We start from the raw sequence: 24,201 nt of genomic DNA, 5'->3' as shown, positions 1-24,201 counted from the left end.
ATCACTTTTGCAGCAATATTTAAATCAATCATGAAAAGTTGTTAGCATGTAATCACAAACAGAAAGCGCAATTGAAATGAATAAATATTGCTTCACACCACTTTGAAGCCAGCGGCAACAAGGCACTAAAAGGTGAGCCTCAGGTATTGAGGAGGGCACGTTCTGCATGGAGCACTGGGTGTTATGCACAAACAATGAATCATGGAACACTTCATCTAGAACTAATGATGTAATGTATGGGGATTAACATAAGAATAAAAAAAAAACCAAAAAAATAAAATAAAAAAATTAAAAAAAAAAAGGTGAGCCTCAGGTATTGAGGAGGGCACGTTCTGCATGGAGCACTGGGTGTTGTGCACGAACAATGAATCATGGAACACTTCATCTAGAACTAATGATGTGATGTATGGGGATTAACATAAGAATAAAAAAAAAAACCAAAAAAATAAAATAAAAAAATTTAAAAAAAAAAGGTGAGCCTCAGTGTGATAGAAGAGATTTGATAAAGACCTTTGATGTAGACATTTTTAGATCTGCTTTAGGTTAAAGAGAGAGAATAAGTGTAAAATGTATTTTTATCAAACTTCAAATGGCATCATTTAATATGCTCAGAAGATATATTGAAAAACTGACTGAGGAACTGAGGTCTGTTTACAGCTGGTTGAAAGAATAAATGTTCCATATTTAGTCATTGTAATGGTGGCCCTCTGTGAAAACATGTCAGATCGCAACATACTTGATAAAAAAAGATGAGGGAGTGTTTTGGTGGATATGGGGTCAACTGGAAAAATTGAATCTAAAAGCAAGTGTGAAGCCCAACCAATGAAGACAAAACTGCTGGGGTGGTGGTTGTCAGACCCCAGGCCAGTAAGAACAGCGAGTGCATTAGTACTCATTTCATCATTCACTGAGAATAGAGTGCTTGCCTCTTGATTTTCTCATTGTGTTCGATGGGGTGGTAAAAATGGGCAATTTGGTAGAACAAACAAGATGACAAAAAAATGAGTGCTTAGAGCCATCTTCAATGAAACAGGAAGTGACTTTGAAAACTTACTCTGGAAGACAGAAAATGGGTTGAGAAGTGTCAACTGATTCGTAGGAGCCTAGGAAGGCCAAGCCAGGATTACATGCAAAGAGGCCATGGGAAAGAAATAGAGGACCTGCTTCAAGACTCCAGTCTTGAAGGGGTGAGGATGATGGAGGGCAGCAGTGAAAAGAGGGTCTGAAATCCAGGAGGTTCATTGACTTCAGTACAGGGAACAACTGTTCCCTCCCTTCCCTTCCTACCTCCAGCCTAGATGGGAGCCAAAGGATGGAGAGCCCCAGAAGCTAGTATCCAGGGGAAGGTGATATCAAGACACTTGAAATATTTAAAACTGGCAGTCACAGTGATCATTCTTTACAGTTTCCAAAGATGATTCATTTGACCAACTGAGAGCCCTTGAGAAACCTTTAAGAAAGACCATGATAACACCCACCCTAGAGCCCACCTCCAAAAGACCCACCATCACTGACCAGGAGGAACTGCTCGGTGAATGCTAGCCATCCTGCTTCCCCGGTCAGCCTCTTCCTGTCCAATGGACTCATGAACAGAGCACCCATGGTGCACAATGGACTTGCATGGCCTGAAAAATAATGATAGTAATGAGAGTCTCCTTGCAGAGGTCAATCTGGTCACGACCACTACAAGTTCCTGATATTCCAGCAGCCTTGACCTACTCAGGCCACACTTCCAAGGGACAAGTCCTCGTGGTATATCAAATGCATAGCAGTGCTTCTGCCATGGAAGCAGGGGGACATTGGTCTGAGAGCACAGCTCCTACACTTGGAAATTCACCCCCACCTTCACATCCAGTCACATTTCCCCAGGCTGCTCCCAGCCAAAGATTGAGCATGACAAGGATGTATTAACCATGTGCATGTATGGTCCATCTCATATAAAGATTCTTTTAAATGTAAAGAAAATTAAATTTAAGAATTAGATAAGAAAGTAGATCATGGGAACTAAGAGTTAAGACTGTTGGTTCATGTCTTCTGTCCATTTCTTAACTGGATTATTTGTTCTTTTGGTGTTGAGTTACATAAGTTCTTTATATATTTTGGATATTAACCCCTTATCAGATAAATCATTGCAAATATCTTCTCCCGTTCAGTCGGTTGTCTTCTTGTTTTGTTGATTGTTTCCTTTGCTGTGCAGAAACTTTTTTTCATTTTAATATGATTAAAAGTATCAGTGGTAAAATAGATGATCAAAAACATCAACTTTCTTCTGATAATAGGAGAGATCTGACTCATGAATCAGAAATTATTCCAGTCTGCGTGTTATTCAACCCTGGTGCCTCTCAGGGAGGAACCCATCAAAATGTCCACCAATATCAGCCTGAGATCATTGCTTTTCACCTCTCTGGCAACATTTGGACCTCTCTCTCCAGAGATTTCTCTGATAAAATTTTCATAAGAATGAAGGGGGAAAATGCTACTTATATTTATATATTTCAAGTCTGAGCTATTGAAATATCATGACACCAAGAAGCAGCAGTGAAATCACCTAAAGACACAACCAATGGATCATTCCACTGCTCTTCAACTCAGCCTCACTCTCTACAACTGATAAATTCAATACAATAATATTTTACGCATAAATCAGCCACTCAATAAAATAGGGCTTCAGACAGGAAACACTTGTGTCCATGTCCGTCTTTTTTCCTGAGAGTATTTTAAAATATTATTTTTATAATCAGAGAAATATAGAATGATTTGGATGTGACAGTCACACATGAATTTTTAAGATTAAGCAAAAAACATCAAAAGAATATCTCGGCTGCTGTAGTAGGCCTCAAGGCATGCCCCTGATTTCTCAGGGTTCAAGTTCAGGTCTTGCCATTAGGTATACTTCAGTGAAAAATTGTGAGAAGCAGATATTTATGGAATGTGTCTTGATGTTGTGAGCAATGAGGAGTCATTTAAAGTTCAGAGTCAACTCTATCAGCCTGTGAGGAGAAGCAGCTAGAGGAAGGAAATCCTGGAAACACAATGGTTTTGGTTTAAGATGAAGATTCTTTACATAAGAGCATGTTCAGGGGAGATAATGGAAGAAATTAATCTTTTACTGATTTCTAATCATTTATTTCTCCTCTATGCCCACTAAGTTAGCACCACAGTCTCTGACAAGCTCTTAATCAAACTCCACTCCTGCCATCAATCCTGTCCTACTACACTCTCCTTAAAAGCTCTCATTCTTCAAAGTCATTACAAAAAAAGCTTCTGCGTTATGAAAAGTGAACCCAGGACTCCATTGCTCCAAACACATTTTTTTCTTAACTTTGTCTATATATTGCAGAGCACAAGTGTTAGCAAAGATCTTTGAAATCTTGAATTCCTCCTATGGAGTATGATTTTAATCTTCTGAAAAAGTTCCCAGGCACCTCTGAAGCTAATTGGCCCTAATGACATGTCAAAAACTAAATAAGTGGGTTTCTTACACTTTTCTATGCCCCGTTTTTTTTCCTTTTTTGAAAAAAAAAAAAACATGACAATTTTATCTTTGGAACGAACACAAAGAATCTTCATCATTTCTTTCTGTTCCCCTGTCCCTCACATCTCCCTCTGCATGTTGCAAAATGTGCTATGGAAAACATTAAGTTGATGATAGATGATGATGATGATGGTAGGTAGAAGATAGATGTTAGATAGATAGATACATACATACATACATACATAGGAGAGAAAGAGAGAGGCACAGAGAGATATTGTATATGTGCATGCATACATACAAACTAGGATATGAGGGGGGCTCCTGGGTGCTCAGTCGGTTAAGCATCTGCCTTCAGCTCAGGTCATGATCCCAGGGTCCTGAGATCGAGCCCAACATCAGGCTCTCTGCTCAGCGGGGAGTCTGCTTCTCCCTCTCCCTCTACCTGCCATTCTGCCTATTCTCTCTCTCTCTCTCTCTCTCTGTCAAATAAACAAACAAACAAATAAAAATCTTTAACAAAAGTAAGAAATAAAATAAGATAAAAAGCCAGGAAATGAGGACTAGAGATAAAATGTGGGTAAATAACCATGCTTATTTGACTCTGGGTAAAATAGAAATGTTCGAATTTTCAATCCTTCTGTGTTATTTAGTGGTGAACAATTCTTCAGGTTGTCTTGGAACTGTGCTGTCCAAGAGATTGGCCACCAGCCACACGTAGCTATGTAAATTTAAATTCAAATTAATTAAATTACGTAAAAATTAAAATTCTGTTCCTCATTTGCACAAGCCGCATTTCAAAGACTCAATATTCTCCCATGTCCGGTGGCAACTGAATGTGACAGCAGACACTCAACACTCCTATCACAGCAGTTCTCTTGGACAGCTGGTGTCTTGCAATTTTTTTACACCCATATTAGTCTATCGTTAAAAAAGAGGCTTAATTGGACATACAAGGGCTGAAACATTCTTTTCTCAGAAGGAAAATTGCTTTTGTCAAACTCATGTAGAAACTCTGAAGAATCACCAGGAAATAAAATTATAGAAAGCAGAGCTCAAATCCTTTGGTCTTCAAATTCAGATTCTATCCTATAATCATTGAATCTCAGGGTTGAAATAGAATTTAGAGGTCATCTGACCCAATCATCCTTTCCATGTTTGCCATTGCCTCTTCAAGAACTCTACCAAGATGGAATCGAGCCCATACTTGAAAACCTTCAACAAAACAGCCATGCCTCCAGGATAAATGAAACTCAAAGAAAATGCCTAACCAAGGGAACCGCCAAATCAACGCTAATGATAGAATCACAGGTCTCGGGGTGTCTTGGTGGTGCAGTCGGGTAAGCGTCTGATTCTTGATTTCAGCTCGGGTCGTGATCTCAGGGTCATGAGATGGAGCCCTGCGTCTGGCTCTGCTCAGTGGAGAGTCTGCTTAAGATTCTCTCTCCCTCTGCCCCCCCCCCCCGCTCTCTCTCTCTCTCTCTCTCAAATAAGAAAATTTAAAAAAGAATCATAGGTCTTAGTCATTCGTGGCTTTGCTGCTTGTGATTATGTTAAACTGCCACTCTGCTAAGGGCAGTAAGACTCTGCCTTTAGTGACCCGTTTAAAAGAAAAGTAATAGCTTCTGCCCAAAATGTCATTTGGCAGCCCTTTAAAAAAAAAAAACATAGCTACTTTTCATAAAGCACTTTTGCTTTGACAAAGTACTTGCTTATTCAACAAAATGCTCTTATCCTCTGCTAATTTTTCACCTAGCACATGGCCAAGACACACTCAGGACTCTTGACCCTATTCCCAGCCACTTTTTATGTTGAACTGGAGACTATACTATTTGGGCAGAGAGAGCAGAAGTCTTCCTTTTCCCTAGGCCCACTCCTGGATGGAATATGGCTATACAAATAATGAGGACTGAACTTGACTTGCTTATGATAGCTTCATAATCAAGAGAACCAATAAAGTATTCACGGATGGGAGCCGAACAGAGTATGAGATATTATAAAAGGGGGTAATGTCATTTTGTCCTTTTATGGTTAGAAAGGCCCAGCAATTATAAAGATACTATCAGGTTTTCCTAATGGAATTGTCATGGTTTAGTTATCTCATGCCCATAAATCTGCCTTCGCCATGCATTGCAGTCTAGAAAATTTCTGGTTAAGAGAAAAGTGGAACTAAGCCTGTTCTGCAGTTCATAGATAATAATTAGTATTTGCAAGCCTATAAATAAAATCCATATAGATTCTTCAAGCAAACAGCCGTAGATTGGCTCAAGAATATAATCCATTCTCCACAAGGTAGCCATGATGGTCCTTTCAAAACATACATCGGCTCATGTCACTCCCTACTTCAAAGCCAGCCGACTCAGTAGAATCACATCAAAGTTGGTGCCAAGGCTTAGAAGGCCCTGCATGATAGGGTCCCAAGCTACGCCTCCAATTGTACACCTTGCCTCTTCTCTTCCCTCTGCACCTGATTCCTTGCTGTGTCCTTGCAGTTCTTCAGACGTGCTGAGCACACCCCTCACTCAGGATTTTGTACTTCCTGGTCCTCTGTCTGGAATGCTTCCCCCAGATAGTCACAGCCCTCCCCACCCCCCAAGTTGTAACAGGTCGATCAATTGTCACCTCGTCAGAGAAGCCGGCTATGGCCACACACTCTTTTCCATCACTTCCTGCTCCTTACCTTGCTTTCCTCATGGGACTTATCCACACCTTGAAATGTTATTGTCTTTCTTGTTTTAAGATGAATCCCGCAGGGTAGAAATTTTGTCTTGTTCATTGCCATATGCTAGTAGCCAAATCAGGACCTGGCATGTTAGTAGGTGTTCGACGAGTATGCTTTTACAAATGCAAAAATAAGTAAATGAATGAGCACCAGCTGTCAAATGCTTCTGTCTCTGAAAGAGTGCCCAGCACTTCCCCTTTACAACATTCATAACCCTTGTAATCACTTGACATTTTATTCTCTGCTAGATTATGGCTGACTTCATTCACTGCTGTAAACCCCCAATGCCTTCCAAAGTGTTCTTTAAATATGCACTAAGTGAAAGTGCATGAATGAACTGTCTACTTTGATTATCCATAGGATCCATCCTGTTGACAGATTTGACTCTTGTCCTCAGGCAATAAAGGTAGACAAGAAAAATCTCAGAGATTCATTAGCATCGTCATGATCATTAGCTAAGAGGCTAGAGTGTGTTGGAATCAATAGCCAGATCAAGTCAGAAAGCAGTGCTATTTCAAAAGGGTTTGCTTTGTGGTGCCCAGGAAAAGTGGCCAGAGTGCCCTACAGATCTGGAGACCACACTGATCACTAGGCCAGTGAAGTATGGAGACAAATGCACCAGCAAAGAGGCTCAGGGGAAATTGTTCATACCATGCACCAATGTAGAAAATATTCTTCATTCATCTTCTTCAATTCAGGGAATGTAAGTGACCTTAGGAACATGGGAAATAAGGATACTAGACATATCTTTTGTGATGGGCACAGTGCCCCCTGCTCTCCCTTTCCCATTCTAGGTTAAACTAGCCCCTGCTTGGGAGACTGCTCCTGTTCATGATCAAAACAGCTATAATGCACAGTGGACTTTGTATGACTCTGATAATAATGAGTTTCCTTTCAGGGGCCAACATGCAACCCTGACACGAGTTTCCTGATTTTCCAGCAACATGATACCAGGCCTGGGATAAAACACCACATCTCAAAGGGACAAGTCCTCATGGCAGGTCAAACAGATGGAGGTGTTGAGGCCATGCAGAGGTAAACCATTTGGATTTGCCTTTCTTATCTCTATGCCATGGTATCATCTTCGGCGAGCTTCCTGAGAAGAAATATTAAATATTAAATATTTTATTTCTCTGTACATCAGGTGGTATTCCACACACATTGCTCTGGCCAAGGACATGTTCCCTCTTGGGAACATGTGGGCACAAAGGGATCCCAAGCAGGACAAAATCCAACATCCCAGGTCCGTGGCCCTAATACTATTTCGTTACACCAAAATGATCCCTTTCAATACTCACAGTCCTGTAAGATGAGCCCTGGTATTATCTCCATCTTACAAATGGAGAAACTGAGGATTAAGTGTTTGAGGATCAAGTCATTTGCTCATAGTGTAGATGAGCTGCAGGTTCAGTTCTGTCTTACTCCCAAATCTCTGCTCTTAACCACTAGAAAATACAATAAGTCCCTGGTTTCTGTGACCTCAAGGGCATGAAATATTACCCTTTTGAAAATCCAAGTAAATAACCTGCTTCAATGACTTATTCTCTCCCCATATGTAAGAAATTATAAATCATTTCTATTATCCACGCTGAAAATTTTACACAACTTATAAAATGCAGTCTGATCAACCCTGCACTGTTCTCTACTCAATACATCTTCAGTTTACAACTGGTTATTTACGACATGTTCATTGCAGACCCACTTGAACTCCCTACTTGGTTTAGGCAGAAATAAAGAGGCTTCTACTAAGAAAGGGTAAAATGTGTTATAAATGGATTGCCAACTCCAAATATTGGGGGGTGAAGAAAGAAGAACAAAATCTTCTCAACCATGACCTTTTGCAAACATTTATTATAAACTCAATTCAAACTCAGAAACAATACACAAGGTGTTCAGGTTCAAGATAAAATGAAGTATTATAACAGAAGGAAGATCAGTAGGCTTGTGTTAGAATGTGAGACCCTACCCCACCTGTTATTACTGCATTGGATAGGGCTTAACCTCTCTGAAGTTGAGATTTTTCATCTGAAAAATGTTATAGAAACCCTCCATCTTACCAACTGCAAGGTAAAGGTGTTGTGAGGCTCAAAAAATTAAAGTGAATGAAAAGGTCTTTTTTTTTTTTAAAGATTTTATTTATTTATTTGACAGAGACACAGCGAGAGAGGGAACACAAGCAAGGGGAGTAGGAGAGGGAGAAGGAGGCTTCCTGCAGAGCAGGGAGCCCGACGTGGGGCTCGATCCCAGGACCCTGGGATCATGACCTGAACCGAAGGCAGACACTTAACGATTGAGCCACCCAGGTGCCCCAAAAGTGAATGAAAAGGTCTTAAACAGTAAGTTAATGAACATACTAACTGGCGGTAGGCTCGGAGAACAGGGTGTGGTGCCGCAGGAAATTGGAGTCTCTTCTGGCAGATAAAGCCCCTCCCTCCCTGTGCAGCTCACACTGGCTTCTCCTGTCCCTGCAGAAGCAAGAGGAGAATAGGAACCAAATTTTGGCTTGCTCTTGAACTGTGTTTACTTTTCTGGAGACCCTCAGAGTCAGAGTTTATAGTTGTCCTGAAAGGGGGGTTTTATTTCTTCCCCATCATTACCTAAAAATATTCCCCCTGGAGGACTGCTATCTCCAGCTCTGCTGGATTTTAGACTTCTAGTGCCCATAACTGAGAGACAATAATGTCTGTAGTTTAAAATCACCAAGTTTGTGGTAATTTGGTACAGGAGTCATGGGAAACTAGTACAATATCATTTAAAGCATTGAGACTAGATGAAATTACCAAGCGAGGGGACATGGATAGAGATTAGGAGGTAGGACTGAGCACTAAGGCCCTGTAATTGCAGGGGCTGGGGGAAGGGGGTCTAGAAAAGGACAGTATTCAGGGTGGAAACCGGGAAGGCGGTTCTGGGGGTGCGTGAAGAAGATGGGTTGGCTAATGTGTCGAATGCTATGGATTGGTCAAGTAAGATGAGGAAGGACAGCTGTCCAGTGGATTTAGGAATTTGGAGGCCATTGGAGACCTCCACAAGAAAGGTTTCAGCGAAGCAAAACCTGATTTGTGTTGAATTAAGATAGAACTGAAGAGAGAAATCGGAGACTTTGTGTATTTGGACAGCTCTCAACATTTTGCTGCTAAAAGAAGTGGAGAAATGGAGTGACAAGGAGGTAGGAAATGAGGTCCAGACAAGGTTTTTCAGATGAGAAGAGCTCCAACGGCACGCTTTTATGCTGATGGGAATGATCAAGATAACACCCCCCCCCAAAAAAAAGTATTACTTAACAGAGAGAAAGAAATTGCTGGAATGATGTACAAAAAATTTTTTCTTTAATATTTTATACCTCCATCCTGCCAAGATAACAACTATTTGGTGAATTTTCTTTTCTTTTTTTTTTTTTAAACAGACTTACTTATTTTAGAGAGAGAGAGAGCAGGGGAAGGGGCAGAGGGAGAAGGCCAAAAGTAGACTCCCCGTTGAGCGCCAAACCTGAGGCTGGGCTCGATCCCAGGACCCTGAGATCATGACCTGAACCGAGATCAAGAATCAGACGCTTAACCAACTGAGCCACCCAGGTGCCCCGGTGAGTTTTCTTAAAGTGTTTTTATGCCTTTTTTTACCTGGTTGAGATTGCAGCTATTTAAGGATAGTTAATTCAGTAATACACACAGATCCAGAATGGAGTATTATTTGAATAAGAGTTTGGTGACTAAAAATATCTGGATAGTTTTAAAAAAAATGACTTGATCCATTTAATATAAGGTGCCAAAAATTGTTAAATCCCCTGACAAGTAAATGGCCATTGTGGAGATCTATGCAATTCTGCTTTTGTAAGAGCAAAAAGGCTTCACCATATCGTACACTTGAAATTAATATAACACTGTATGTCAACTCTACTGGAATTAAAATAAAAAATAAAACATTTTAAAAAGAGCAAAAAGGCTTTTTGTTGAACAATTCTCCTCCCACTGTGTCCTGCTGGGTCATCAGTAGGTACATTCTTAGCAAGCACTGGGAATTGAAAAGCACAGTCATTTTTAGATATGGTTATCAAATGTGTTAAGAAGTCAATCTGAACAGTGGATTGAAAGCTGTCCGTTGGGGAACACATTTCCTGACACAGAAAAAGAAGCCAAAAGAGAGCTAAGAAGAAAGCAAGGAAGTTTCAAGTTTCACGGGGTTCACCATTACCCGAATCAACAAGGCAGCAAATAATACAAAGGGTTTAGCATTTCCATTTTTAATCAGGAATAGATGATATGCACAGTCCTCAGTTCTTCATTTATATTTTGAAGGCTTACATATCTAATAGCATCTTTTTGATGACTTTCACATGAAAAGCAACTTCTCTGTGCATTAATTTATTTGGTCACACGGCTTTCCACGCATCCTCTTTAGAGTGTTCTTCATTGTCTTTTGGTCTTTGGATTCTGAGAAAAAGAATTTTTTTTGTTGGAATCTCGGGTAATTTTTTTCTTTATCAGCCCAATTCAGAATGTGAACCGGGATTTCTGGAGGTGTGTATTTCTCTTTAGGAATTTCACCTGACGTGGAGTGAAAACAGGGAAGGAGAATGATCAATTATTTGTTCTCTCTTTTAAATGGAAGCTATGTTCCAAGGGTTTTCTTTTACTCCTCTAATTTTTATGTTGAAGTCTCTATTTATAATTTTCTGTCATTGTTTTCTCAGCTTGGTCTTCTTCCTCAAGGACTTCTCGAGTTTATTTTCCACAGTGTTTACTTTATGAGAATTTTAATTTTAATTCTGGAATGATAGGTTGGTTCATTAAAATTTCCTTTTCTCATCTATTCGTACTTTCACATTATCCTATTGTTTCTTAAACTCTGGGATTTTTTCCCTTCCAATGACTCTCTATTACATAATGATGAATTCTTCCAGTGTCCTTTTGGAGAGAGGACATTCAGAATTTCTGATACCATTTTTCTGATTCTTAAAATAAATGATTTTAAGATATTTCTTCTTCCTTGGGAGTTCTATTGTTTTACAGACATGCTCTTTTTCTTCTATCTCTCTATCCATTTATTTATTTATTTATTGAGAGAGAGAGAGAGAGAGAGATCAAGAGCAGGAGTGGGAGAGGCAAATGGAGAGGGAGAAAGAGAATCCCAAGCAGACTCCCCACAGAGTGTGGAGTCTGACATGGGGCTCAATCTCAAGACCCTGAGTTCATGACTTGAGCCAAAATCAAGAGACAGATGCTTAAACGCCTGAGCCACCCAGGCACCCCTCTCAATCCTTTTTTTAAATGAGAAATTTGATTTCATTAAAATGCAAAACTTCTGCTCATTGTTCTTCAAGACATAATGTATCTACATAATGGATATTACGCAGTCTCTAGTAGAGGAAATTCAGCAGTCTTTTACTAGGAGGAACATGCATATTTAACTTGGAAAAAATTATTCCATAATTATTAGATGAGAAAAAGAAATTATCCTGACTGCACAGGATAGCATGGTCACATTGCTGCTTTAAGCATAAATATACCTTTCAATCATTTATTGAATTAATATTTAGCACCTATCAACCGCCAATGTCAGCTGTAAACAAGACAACGTACCTGTTCTTAGGATGGGTACGTTCTGGTGGGGAAGAATGATAAAAGCAAACAGTGTAATCAGTTTAAATCATGAAAAATTGAGATGACTCATCTGAAAGAAATAAATAGAATGATCAAATGCAAAATACAGTAGCCAGCTCGCAAAGGGTGAACAGAATGATCTTGCCATGACCTCACTTCAGGAAAGACCACTCGGGCGAGTTTAGAAAGATGACAAGGAAATGCCTTGTGCCTTAGGGAAGACTCTCCACATGGAGGGAACAGCAACTTCAAAGGCCAGGACGTAGGAAAGGAGTTGTGTTTGAAAATTAAGTAAAGAAATAGGACCATGTACCTGGCTGGAGCATATTTATGGGGAAGAATAGGAATAAGAGATGAAGATGGATATTTAAATCCAATCCAGATCATGGAGGGCCTTGGGGACATTGCTAGGGAATTTAGAGTTTATTCTAAGAGCTCAGGAACTAGAGGCTTTGGGTGAACAAAAATTAAACCCCAGAGTTTCTTCATTTTTAATTAATATTATATATTTATAAGTCATAAACTTAGTTCCACTTTAAGCTTTTAAAGAATTTTATTGTTCAATTTCAAAGATGAGCAAATATTAATAATCATTTAAGGGATCCAATTGATGTTTGACCCCACTTACAAACTCAATTAATTTACTGCCTTGAAACACGTTAAGGTGCGTTAATAAACTTATCCCGTTGATACTTGCTGATTTTGCAATTATCTGAGAAATTTTCCTAAGTACTTCTGTAATTATAAGTATGTTGTAAATACAGTGATTCTTAAAGTTTCTTAAATGTCCCAATAACTGTATATAAGCTTAGTATGACTTCAAATAAATTTCAAACCTAAAATAATCACTCATCTTATTTTTAAACTGAAATCACAAGGTTAAGCTATTAACACACTAATACATCAGATATTCTTAAACATTACAGATAACAAATGTATACATATTATATTAATATTATTACGAGTTTTTACTTTCTTCACACCTATACTTAATTCTAAACCTCCCTAGCATTAAAGGGGCTTACCCACTAAGGGAAAAATGGTGTTACTTCAAACTACTTTTTTTCAGGCTTATTGAAGTATAATTGACAAATAAAACTGTATATATTTAAGGTGTACAGGATGATGATTAAATATACATATACATTGTGAAATGACCACCACAATCAAGCTAATTAACATATCCATCACCTTACGTAGTGACCTCTTTGCCGTGTGTGGTGAGAACACTTAACATCTGCTCTCAGCAAATTTCAAGTATTCAATATGGTATTATTAACAAGAGTCACCACCCTGTACACCAGATTCCCAGAACTTACTCATCCTGCTTAACTGCAACTTGTACCCTTTGACAAACATCTCCCCATTTCCTCCACCCCCAGACACGGGTAACCACCATTCCATTCTCTGTTTCCATGAATTCAACTTTTTAAAAAAATCCCGCATTGAGTGAGATTACATGGTATTTGCCTTTCTCTGTCTAGCTTATTTCACTTAGCATAATGTCCTCCCCTCCAAGGTTGATCCATGTTGTCACAAACGGCATTCAGCCCTAAAAAAGGAGGAAATCCTGCCACCTCAAACAATCCTGAGCTTGCTTTCCCAGGGGAATATTTAGGATTTCTTGGCATACTGAGGCTGCTTAATAACTAGACCAAATCTCTCAGTGTTATCATATCCTGAACTATAGACATCCAGGGCAAATCTTCTTCTTACTCTCACTGCCAAGCCAAGTCCCATTATATAGTACTTTCTAGAGCTAACAAGTGCATCCCACGTGCGTTCCTATAGCTAACCTCCATCCAGGTGGCTTCTTCATCTGATTGGATCAGCAGATCAGTGTCCTGCTTCAATCTGTGCTCACTTCTTGTCCTGTTCTTCCCATCTTTAAAATCACAACCTTTACAGGTATGAAAGTAACATCAGATTGAATTCTGGAATGCCCTCATGGTTTTGTCCGCCAAGAGCAATGAGAAGTCATTGAACGATTTTGAGCAGGGGTATGATATGAATAGTGTCACATTTCCAAAATATTACACTGCAACTTTGGGCAAAATGAGTTAGAAATATGCAAAGTGGATTCAGAGAGACCACTTTCGAGGCTCTTGAAGTATTTCACGCAAGAGATTACTCTGTGATTCAAGCTAAGGATTGCATCTACCTCTGCACCCTTGACCTGAGAACGACCCTCTGTCTTCTTCCACCCAGGGCCACACCATGGGGGGAGGCATACATGAGAAGGGAAGAAGGGAAGAATACAGTCAACCAAACCAGTCCCCTGCTCCTTTCTCAGCCACACCACCCTCTGGTCCATGGGGCATTGCACCTAAGAGAGGCAGAAATCCAGCAAAGAAAGAAACTGAACTCAAAATAGGATCACAGAGTTTCACATGTTGCCCACTGGATGTCAAGGAAGTTGGATAATTTATGTGTATAAATATAGCTGTGTCTCCCAGCTGTGATGGGATGGATGGAAAATAACAGTATCTGCAAATTCTTCCGCACATCTACACTTATTTGATCATTTTATTAGAATCTATGAAAGGAAGGAGACCTATTATTAATCACATTTTGGTATGAAGACATTGGGGCATAGAGAATGTTAAATAGTTAGTCCAAGGCAATATCCAAATACGTACTTGTACACACACATGCACACACATGCAGAGGACAGAGCTAGGACTAGAGTTCTTGAAAGTATTTCTTCCTTCAGGCATCTACTCATATTTTAAAATTTTCAGTCAGGAAACTTCTCCTCAAAGCTACACTAGCAGCCCCATCTCTTGCTACCAGATTTTTTATATTATAAAACTAGTACTAAAGGCTTACTGGTGCTTGACACTATATGTGGAGAAAATGAAGCCAGTGGTATTTCTATTTTGTTCATTATTTTGTCCCCTATGCTTAGCCCTCAGCCTGGCATGTAGTCAGTGTTTGACAAATACTTAATCAGATGTTGGTGGTTATGTATGCCCCACCTTTTACCAGATGGAAGTGTTTTTGGGCACAGGAAATTCAAAATAAAAGTCAATTCTTGGGCTCAGTTTCTGCAGCATGAATGCTAAACTGACAGTCGCAGAGCGTTCTCCTCTGGCTCAAGTGTGCTTCTCAAGTGTTGACTCCTATTGTTATATGCTGGTCTCTCTGTTTCTCAAGCTTCCCCCCCCCCCCATTCCCTGACACTCTGTGACTCTTCCTTTATTCTGCTCTTCCAGTTAACACATGGAATTGGTTGGAAGTATCACCTTCCCTCCTGTGGAAATTGATGAAGGCCTACCAAATCAACACAAAGACGACTGAGTGAGAGCTTGCTATTGCAAGAAACTATCACTTCTATTTTGGCAGAAACTCAAAGGCAAGCAGAGAAGTGGGAATGTTTTCTGGTGGAAAACAGAGAAGTCTTCAGGTATGTCCTGATTGTAGGCTGTTCATGTGGAAAAGCTGGAGGAGAGCTTATGAGAACCAGGGAGCCTTTTGTGATTGGCTAGAGGTCCATATTTGGCATTGTCCACTTGGTCCTAAGTTGGTAGCAGGGACAAACTTAGGAAAGCTTCCAGTTATTAATAAAATTCCAGACATTTGGGGTCAACTGGTACAGGAGCTATTGTTGGACTTCCTAAATTGTTTCTAGAGATAGTGTTCTGAATTTCTACAAGTCTGACACAGCAGACTGGCTCCCTGAGCTAGTTACCATAGATAATGGGAAGTTACCTGGGCTGATTGGGCAGACCATGGGTCAGAGTTCTATTTTTATGCATGGTATGTCCATAGTCCACTTGTCTATTCAGTCTCTTACTACTCTTCTGAATTCTGGTCTTGGGCTGATCAGAGCTGCCTTACCTCCATTGTTCAAATAAGGTTTAGGACAACAGAACTCTTGCATGTGACTTGCTTCCTAGTATAACCTCTTTCTCCTCTGAAACCTGATCAGAAAAGAAGGCTAGATTGAGAAGTAATTTAAATATCAGGAACTCACGATCATTCCACCCCTGTGACCCCTTACTTCTGTCCCCAGAAAAAGCTTGGGCACCTATACTTTCTCTCTTACCATCAGCTACTCTACTCAAGGCAGGCACAGGGATGTGTTGGCCAGATGACCCTTCAAGGAAGAAAGGAGGGCTTGCTCTCATTTGCAGGAAGTACAATCAGCAGACAACTTCCACTGTCAGTTCCTTCAGGTTATGCCTCAGCTGCTTAGAACCTCCTCACCCTAGGTCATGCCCTTTGGGGGGCAGCCCGTGTCTAGGAACTAAGCAAGGCAGGGGTATGAAGATGCTGCCATTTTGGCCTGAGGAGGACAATTTTAATGGGTGTGCTCTCCCCAGAGGTCTCTGCCAGATTGGCCAAGACTTCTCAGATTGACAGCACCATTTCACTGTTTCCTCTTCTCAGTTCTCCCCTTCCTTTCATGGCTGCTGATTCCTAATAAAATCTTCCACCCTAAACTCCATGTAAGTTTTGGGAGAAACCAATCTGTACCTCTACCTCAGAGCCTGTCTGCCATTGGCTCCAGGGTCTTAGTTCTACAAATGAAGAGTCTGGTCAATATAAATATGAATATGCTCTCTGTTCACAGCTTCACCCCTCACTTTTAACTTAAGTCTGGGAGTAAATTCATATACACTCACATGCACACTCATTCTCTCTCTCTCTTTTCCTCATACACACACACACACCAGTCTAAACATTGTGATCAACCTGGTCTCTGATGAATTATGTAGGTAAGCAAGACCTAAAACACAGATGAGCAAGTGGCAACACATAGTCTGCCACTGGGTCCATGATATGCAAGGACTGAATTTAAAAGCAGAGAAGAGTCCATCCATTTCTCCTTCATGGAAGTGACGGGACCGCTGGGTGCTCTCACATCTCCCCTGTGCCCCTTTATCTGATGAATGAGTGTAGCACTAAACCCAAGATAGTCTGGTCAATAATAGAAGAATAGAAAAGTAGAAGAATAAAAAAAGTCAATAGAAAGAAAGAAGATCAGATTGAGCAAAGTTGTTACCTTGAGTCATTCCTGATTTACAGTTTAACCCCCTGGCTTAGAGTCTCATCCCACAGCAGGAATTTAGCATGAATCCTTTGAGCCCTGAGCCGTTCGGGAGCTAGCTGTCTGGGCTTCAGATGGTGCATGCACAAAACCATTGACAATCACAGGCTGTGGCTCCAGACAGCTACTGGATTAGGAGAAAATTTTTTCATTGGTGCTAAATTAAACATGATCCAAATCCTCACATGACTAATATTTTGTACTCTTTTCTCATCAAAAGGTGATTTATTGAGTAGGGGAAACGGATATTGGGAGCAAATAGCAAAGTGAATGAGCATGAGTGTGAAGATGGAGGAAAATGCTCTGCTGCAGCCTCCGTTTGCTAGTGAATCACTCCTAGAGAATTATCACCAGCAATGAGAAAATACATCCATCAAGCAGACAGTCTTCTAGAGAGTCTGTGAACAAAAGCCAAGGAAACAGCCACTGCCTCCTGTTTTCCCAATGTGAAAGCATTCCAAAATCCAAAGCACTAAGACGAGAGTCCCCAGTTGTTCATATTACTCTCAAATGAAACCTCATTACTATGAGTCATTATGTTCCAGTAGCTTTATTTCTAGTGCCTTTAAGCTGCAAGATTGTGCATATTTCATCCGACATGAACAGGCCTGGGATAACTTGTGGTTTGAGGCATTAAAGAATCATAAAAGACAACCTAAATCACTTGAAGAACATCAAGTCAAATTAGATCAAGATGGCAGACTGAAAACACAGACAGCTGCCTCTCCTGTCCCAAGTCCCTAGACTCATGAGACATTGGGAAAGTGTGTGTGTGTGTGTGTGTGTGTGTGTACAAGAGATCAATTACTTATCAGCATTAGAAAAAAAGATCTATCAGTACACTAGAAATTTGGCTAAATTCCAAAAGATAGAAGGCAAATGAGGTTGGTTTAATGAAGTAAACAAAAGCCCCAAACTCCAGCCCAGCATAGGGAAATTACAATCAGAGCAGAGCTGCGTAGGCTCTAAACCTGGGTGTGGCTCTTACAGGTTACTAGGGAAACCATCAGGGTTACGAAATCACATTTGGAGCATATAGAGCTGCCTGGTGGGTCCATCCTGCCTTCACCATTCTTTCATGCCACACCTCCACTTCAATCAGAAGAAAGCATTTTCCCCTCGACAGTAGCAGTTAGTTTGAATGCTCAGGTTGAAGAGGCTGGTTGGTGCCAAGAGTAACTTCTGACAAATAAAAACAGGATCAAAAGACAAAGTAATCAAATGCTCTATCAGGGAGCCCATCCTGTCCCCTTCCAAAACCACTGGAGGCAAACTGCAGTAAACAAACACAGTCACACATGTGTAAACAGGGAATCTCAAATTGTAAAAATGAGTACGTGAACAAGAAAGAGAAAATATTTAAGGAAAACTAACACTTTGAAAGAGAAGTACAAAAATCAGCAAATAGAAAAATGTGCACAATAGAGCAAAAAAGAGCAGATTTTAAATGAAGTATAATTAATAACTTCAGAGTTATAAGAAAAGTTATCTATGAAATAAAAGTGAGTTGTTTTGATAATTAGAGATCTTGGAAATAAAATAACATGATTACCAAAATAAAAATTTCAAGTAGGCAAAATATCAAAATAGGCACCCCTGAGGAATAAGTTACTAAGTTGGGAGACAGAGCTGAAAAATTCAGACTTCTGTACAAGACAAGAAAAAAAAGATATGATATAAAAGTCTAAAATATGAGGGATACTTGCAAGAGTGAAAATCCTTTGAATCAGAGAAATTCAGTGCAATCTAAATCAAAATTCCAACAGAACTTTATTGAACTTGACAAGTTAACCATAAAATGAAAAGAAAATGCAGAATAAAAAAGAACAATGGAAGGAACTTGACCTACCAAATATGAAAACAAGCTATAAAGTTCTGTGAGCTAACACAATATGGTGATTGTATATATTGACTGGGTCTCGATACATGAACAAATATAGATGATTATTAAAAAAATGGAAAGCTCATATTATGTTTCATGTGGAAAGTTAATGCGATAAATAAGAGATCTGAACTGTTCTCCTCTTGAGAAACAGGTCTGACTCCTTACTGGGCTTTGGTAAAGGCTGAAGACCTAACCATGGGATATCAGATGACCATGAAACCTGAGTTTCTCATGACGCACAAAGTCTTGCCTTATGATTGGGTTCCTGCAGAAGCAATCTATCATCAAATGGAAATAATATTATGGTAGCTTTGTAATGTGTCAACCAGACTAGGCTGAACCTCATTCCCAGAATTCCCTTTCTTGTGCATTTCTGGGTATGCTGGGTCACAGGGAGATTCTTGAGACATTTGAAAAGCTGCAAAGAAGAAGCAGCTGTTTGTAATATACATACGGTTGTTAGTGATCTATTGATTCACCTCGTTAGCACGAAGCAGCATCTGGACCTTAAAATACCCTATCTAATCCTACATCCTCCTCTAGGTTTTCTGAGTTCAGGGCCAGGTATGTGGGGAGGGGGGTTACCTCCATGATAAGGGGTCATCAAAGCCAGATCTTAGTTTGTCCTCATAGGGTCCCAGCTCATGCTCACCAGGTTTTAGTCTACTCATGATCTTCCGTTCCTGTCTGCCTGCTCTATGGATTTACAAGGAAAACAGCCTTACAGAGACTGCTTAACCAGCTCCCTCTTGTATAAGCATAATAAACTCCTACTGTTCTTATCTGGTTGGGTCCTGACTGATACAGGTGTATAAGAGACCAAGCTCGAGCAAATCCAGAAGGAATAAATGAATTACCTCTGGATTAGGAGCAGGTGGCTCAGACTTCAACACCAACTCCAGTTGAAATTGTCTCCTGTCCCTCAACTCACATCAATAGCCTCCTAAGATGTTCCTTATGCCCAACTAACTAAAGAAGAAATGCTTCCAGGTGTTATTCTAGCAGCACCAGAAAAAGGAAAGCTGCTGCATCGCAGCCCCACTCAGGGATGACACTGAAGGACAAGGTGAAGGACAAGCCTCCCCCAAGCAGACATTTGAACAGTGTATGTGCACTAGGACTGAGGTGAGATACCTCCAGAGGCGTGGCTCTACACTGATCCACAGGCTATTTCTAATGGTTTGGCTGGATGCTCAAGGACTTGGACTTTGGAAGGAACTTCCAAGTTTGGAAGAATGCTGGCCAGGAAATCTGGGGTAAAGGTATGGTACAAACCTCTTAGAGTATGAGAATTTGTGTCTTGTGTAGATACCCACCAAAGGGCATCCACTGCAGAGGAGACTCTTCATATCAGGTGGACAAAATGACTTACTCTATGGGTGTCAGTCAGGCTCCTCCCTCAGACCCACAGTCTTTAGTTTCTCTGTGCTCATGTCATCTTCTCAACCTTATCCCCTTATCTTCTGATCCCTCATCCTGATTTATTTCCTTTCCTTCTTAGCCTTTATCACTCTCAATACATACATATTTGCTTCCCTTCACTCACACTGGCCTATCCAGGTCACCATCAAATCCCACCTGGACCAGCAACCACTTCTAACCTCATGTTTTTTCTCCCATTTATTGTCCACACTGCAACCAAAATGACCTTCCTTGAATGAAAGCTGACTTAGTCACTCCTCTGTTTAAAGGCTCCCCCAATTCCCCTCTACCTTTCATGTAAAACCTTCAAATGCCCTTTGTGATACACCCCGCACCAACTCCCTACCCCACCTCAGCTTAGAGCACCTCAAGATGCCAGGCATACCAAACTTCCTTCTTCCTCAAACCACACCACACTCCATCCTAGAGGCCTTGCCATGCATCTCCCCCACTGCCTGGAACATTCGCTCCATCTTACCTCTTTTTCCAGGAGCTTCTGTTTGCCCTCCAGTCTCAGAATAAATGTCACTTTTTCTGAAAGGCCTTCCCTTAGCCTTTCCCCTTTGTAATGGCCCCATGGCATCTTCTCTTTTTCATGTGAGAGCTATCACCATCCTTTCTTACAGTTACCCATTTAATTGTTTATTGCAAAGCAATGAAGCAAAGAGTTTTAAGAACATGGTCCTGAGTCGGCCTGCCTGGATGTGAATCCCAGCTCTGCCTCTTACCAGCTTTCTCACCTCAGGTCAATTATACCAATAATGTTATTCAGCTGGTGTGAGGATTAAGTGAATTAACGATACTTGTAAAGCCCTTATAACAATGCCAGGTAAAGTAAATGCTCAAGTAAAAGCAACAAGTATTTGCTGAATGAATAGATAGATAAGTGGACAACATCTTCGTTACAGTCGTAAAGCGAAGCAGTGTGGAAGCTGGGCTGGAAATCCAAGTCTCCTGTCTTTTCTTGTGTTGTTTTCCCTCCTTATAATTGTGAATCTCAGGCCGAAATGAGTTTACCTCCAGGAGGGCATGTTAATTTGCTCAGATAGTCTGAGCCTCAACACAAACAGGATTCACCTTCCTTGAGTATCAATTTTTGTTTAATGATAAGCAATTTAAAACGTTATCCTTACATTGGAGAGTAAAATGTGATATTCACCTGAAATTTGAAAGTAACGTAAGACTAGAAATAAAATGTCCAACTTAGGGGTTTGCCTTGCCCCCACCCCTCATCCCCCATTCCAACATTCCCCTCACCGACCAACAAGGCCACCATACACAGCCAGGGACGGCACCGACTGGCAAACTGTTCTTAGTGCCATTATTGACAATTCTCTGGGACAACCCAAGAGAATCAACTTCAATGCCCTCTAAAATACTGGCTAGCATCTTAGACATTATTTTAGTTAGAATTTGGTCCACGTGTATGTGAGGATCATTTGGACTTTCAAACAGAATCTGAAATTACATTTTCTTCCCTATTATTTCTGATTATAAGCTTTTTCAAAGACTATTTACAAAGAAAGGCTAAGCCGTTAAACAATTATATGTTGCTACTTCACATTAATTTCAGGCAAACTGATCATAAATAGTAAGCCCATTGTCCGTGGCAAAACACAGCTGGCCTTATCCATTTCCACACGCAGTCACGAGGAGCCACATGCTGGCTCCCCGAGGAGGTATACGGGGGATGGAAGAAAAGGTGTCCTAATAGACTAGGTTTCTCAAGGGCAGCACATTGACATCTGGAGTGAATACTTTGTTGTGGGGGCTGCCTTGTGCATTGTAGGATATTTAGCAGCATCCCTGGCCTCTCCCCACCAAATGCCAGCAGCATCTCCTCCCTCTAGTGAGATTTGAGATGACCAAAAACATCTCCGGACATGACCAAATGTCCCCTAGGGGGCAAAATCACCCCCAGTTGAGAACCACCATAGTAGTTACAACAGAACCCAGTAGCTGCAACCCAGTAATTACAACAGAACAGTTGTAGACAACAGAACCCAGATGACAAGAGACACAGAATGTCTTTTCAAAACAGACACGTTCTATTTGGACCCTCCTGTTTAAATCCTGCTGTAGAACAATTGCCAAAAATAAAACACAACCCATCCTCAACGTTGCAAGAGTTGTTTTCAACGGCAACAAAGAAAAGGTGCAGGAAAAGCTACTTTTTTTTGGAGCCTCTCACTATTCTTGGATATGGATCTAAATTCCATTCCTTTTGAAAGAAGTCACTTGGAAGAATAGCTTACATTTTTCCCCCACATGCCAGAAATTGTTGTAGAGAAGGCCTTTTTCACACTATTATTTTCAAAACGCCTCAAAGAGAAGCCTGATCTTCAGTCATTCCTGAGCTGAGAATCATTTTCTTGGCTTTTGCAGCACTGGCCAGGAGTGCTAGCCTGCTGGGCATCTAAGTGGTGTCTGAAACTGCTCATTAGAGGGACCAGGGCTGACCTACAGAGACGCTAATCACTCACCTGAACTTCAAGGGCTGACCTTATTCCATAAGGATCCAGCGAAGTCATATTAATAGCTTCCTTACTCAATTCCAACTGAATGTATTGTTAACCATATTTGTGACCCAAAACTAGAATCCAGTTGTGAGAACAGCTTCCAAAGAAATTCTGCCTGTTCCATCGAAATTACTTTCCCCGAGAAGATGAGTATTTTTTTTTTCATTGCCAAGAATGTGTGCAGCTCTGCTGTGGTCCACCTGGCCCCCAGGCTCTTTGATATTCTGTTTTTATTTTTAGGTATTGCTTCAAACCTGAGGAACTCAACCTTCCCTCAGGGAAAGAAAAGCATCTGTCATATGGATATGAATGGAGGGATGGGGCATAATTTATGGCAGAATTAGTGTCAGAGTCTCGCTCCACTAAATGGACCCTCATCTGCCTCTACATCTCATTCACCTTGCCATTTCCCATGAAACTGTTTTGTACTTAGTAGTCTAGAAGACAAAACAACAATACATGTGTAAGGTATTTTTTTCAAGAAGATCCTTTTTTTTAATTTTTTAAAATTTATTTGACAGAGAGAGAGAATGAGAGAGAACAAGCAGGTGGAGTGGCAGAGGAAGAGGGAGAAACAGGCTCCCCACTGAGCAGGGAGCCTGACGCGGGGCTCGATCCCATGTCCCTGGGATCATGACCTGAGCAGAAGGCAGACGCTTAACCCACTGATCCACCCAGGCACCCAAGAAGATCTTTAAAAAAAAAAAAAAAAAACCAACTACTGAGCTTATTCTATTAAATTCATCTGAAGATGACTCAGGTGTCTTTTTTTCTTTTCCTCAGATGCCTTTTTTTTTCTCATAAAACTCATATCGTGTTTGCCTTTTATTTCACACGTTTTTCCTATATCATGGTCAGATGTTGAGAAGCTGACATTGCTGTCAATTTTCCTATTTTACAGAAGGGGCAACTATTAAAAAGCCTGGATCGATGGCATAATTCTAACTAGATTTCGGTTCTCCAAACTTTTTCTTCCAGGGCTCTTATCACTTGATTTACACAACCTCTCTATCACTCTCAGTGTTGTTGTCACGTCATTATGAACCATGGCATGTGGTTTCTGAATGGCTCTATTTTCAAAACGAAGAACACACATCTGAGGCAAGAATTCAAAGGTTATTCTTTGACAAAGCTAACAAAAATGTATGCCTGTAAATCTTTAGCTGAAAGAAATACATCATGTTCAATAGATAAAGACTCAAAACACAAATTACTTTGTCTGCTATCCAATACGTTGAGTAAATACATGACTGTTCGGTTAAAATATGTGATTACAAAGGGGGAAAGTGGTGAGATCTAAATGTAATTTTTCCGTGAAAGCCTTATAAAATCTATTTCAGGAAAATTGGTCTTCGGTGGAAGATTATTTGAAAGCCCAGAACAAAAAAAATGTAGGTTAAAACTATCCTAATTTATAGCCCACCGGATGGCTCGGGCTTTTGTGAGGGAGTTTATTGGTACATTCGGAACGGCAGAGGTATAAACAAGCACATGCAATCAGCAGAGAACTGAAAAGTAGAAAATTAAGCAA

The 24,201-nt window shown here is 40.4% G+C and overlaps 1 long non-coding RNA gene across 3 annotated transcripts in view; it reads right to left on the bottom strand.

The window, feature by feature from the left end:
- LOC115940895 (uncharacterized) overlaps positions 1–24,201 on the bottom strand; it is a 165,640-nt gene that overhangs the window by 30,310 nt on the left and 111,129 nt on the right. For 2 of the 3 annotated variants that reach the window (XR_014146850.1, XR_014146849.1), the window contains exon 5: positions 1,516–1,625. This is a non-coding gene — a long non-coding RNA (uncharacterized LOC115940895). Of the gene's footprint in view, positions 1–1,515; positions 1,626–7,082; positions 10,736–11,770; positions 11,862–24,201 lie in introns of those variants that run through there. The other variant, XR_014146851.1, reaches the window with a different exon arrangement.

The sequence above is a fragment of the Leptonychotes weddellii genome, chromosome 7 (genome assembly GCF_054177405.1).
Source record: "Leptonychotes weddellii isolate Sample4059 chromosome 7, ASM5417740v2, whole genome shotgun sequence".
Taxonomy (NCBI): domain Eukaryota; kingdom Metazoa; phylum Chordata; class Mammalia; order Carnivora; family Phocidae; genus Leptonychotes; species Leptonychotes weddellii.
Note: the sequence above shows the minus strand (reverse complement) of the source record. Positions and strands in the feature narration are given on the sequence as shown.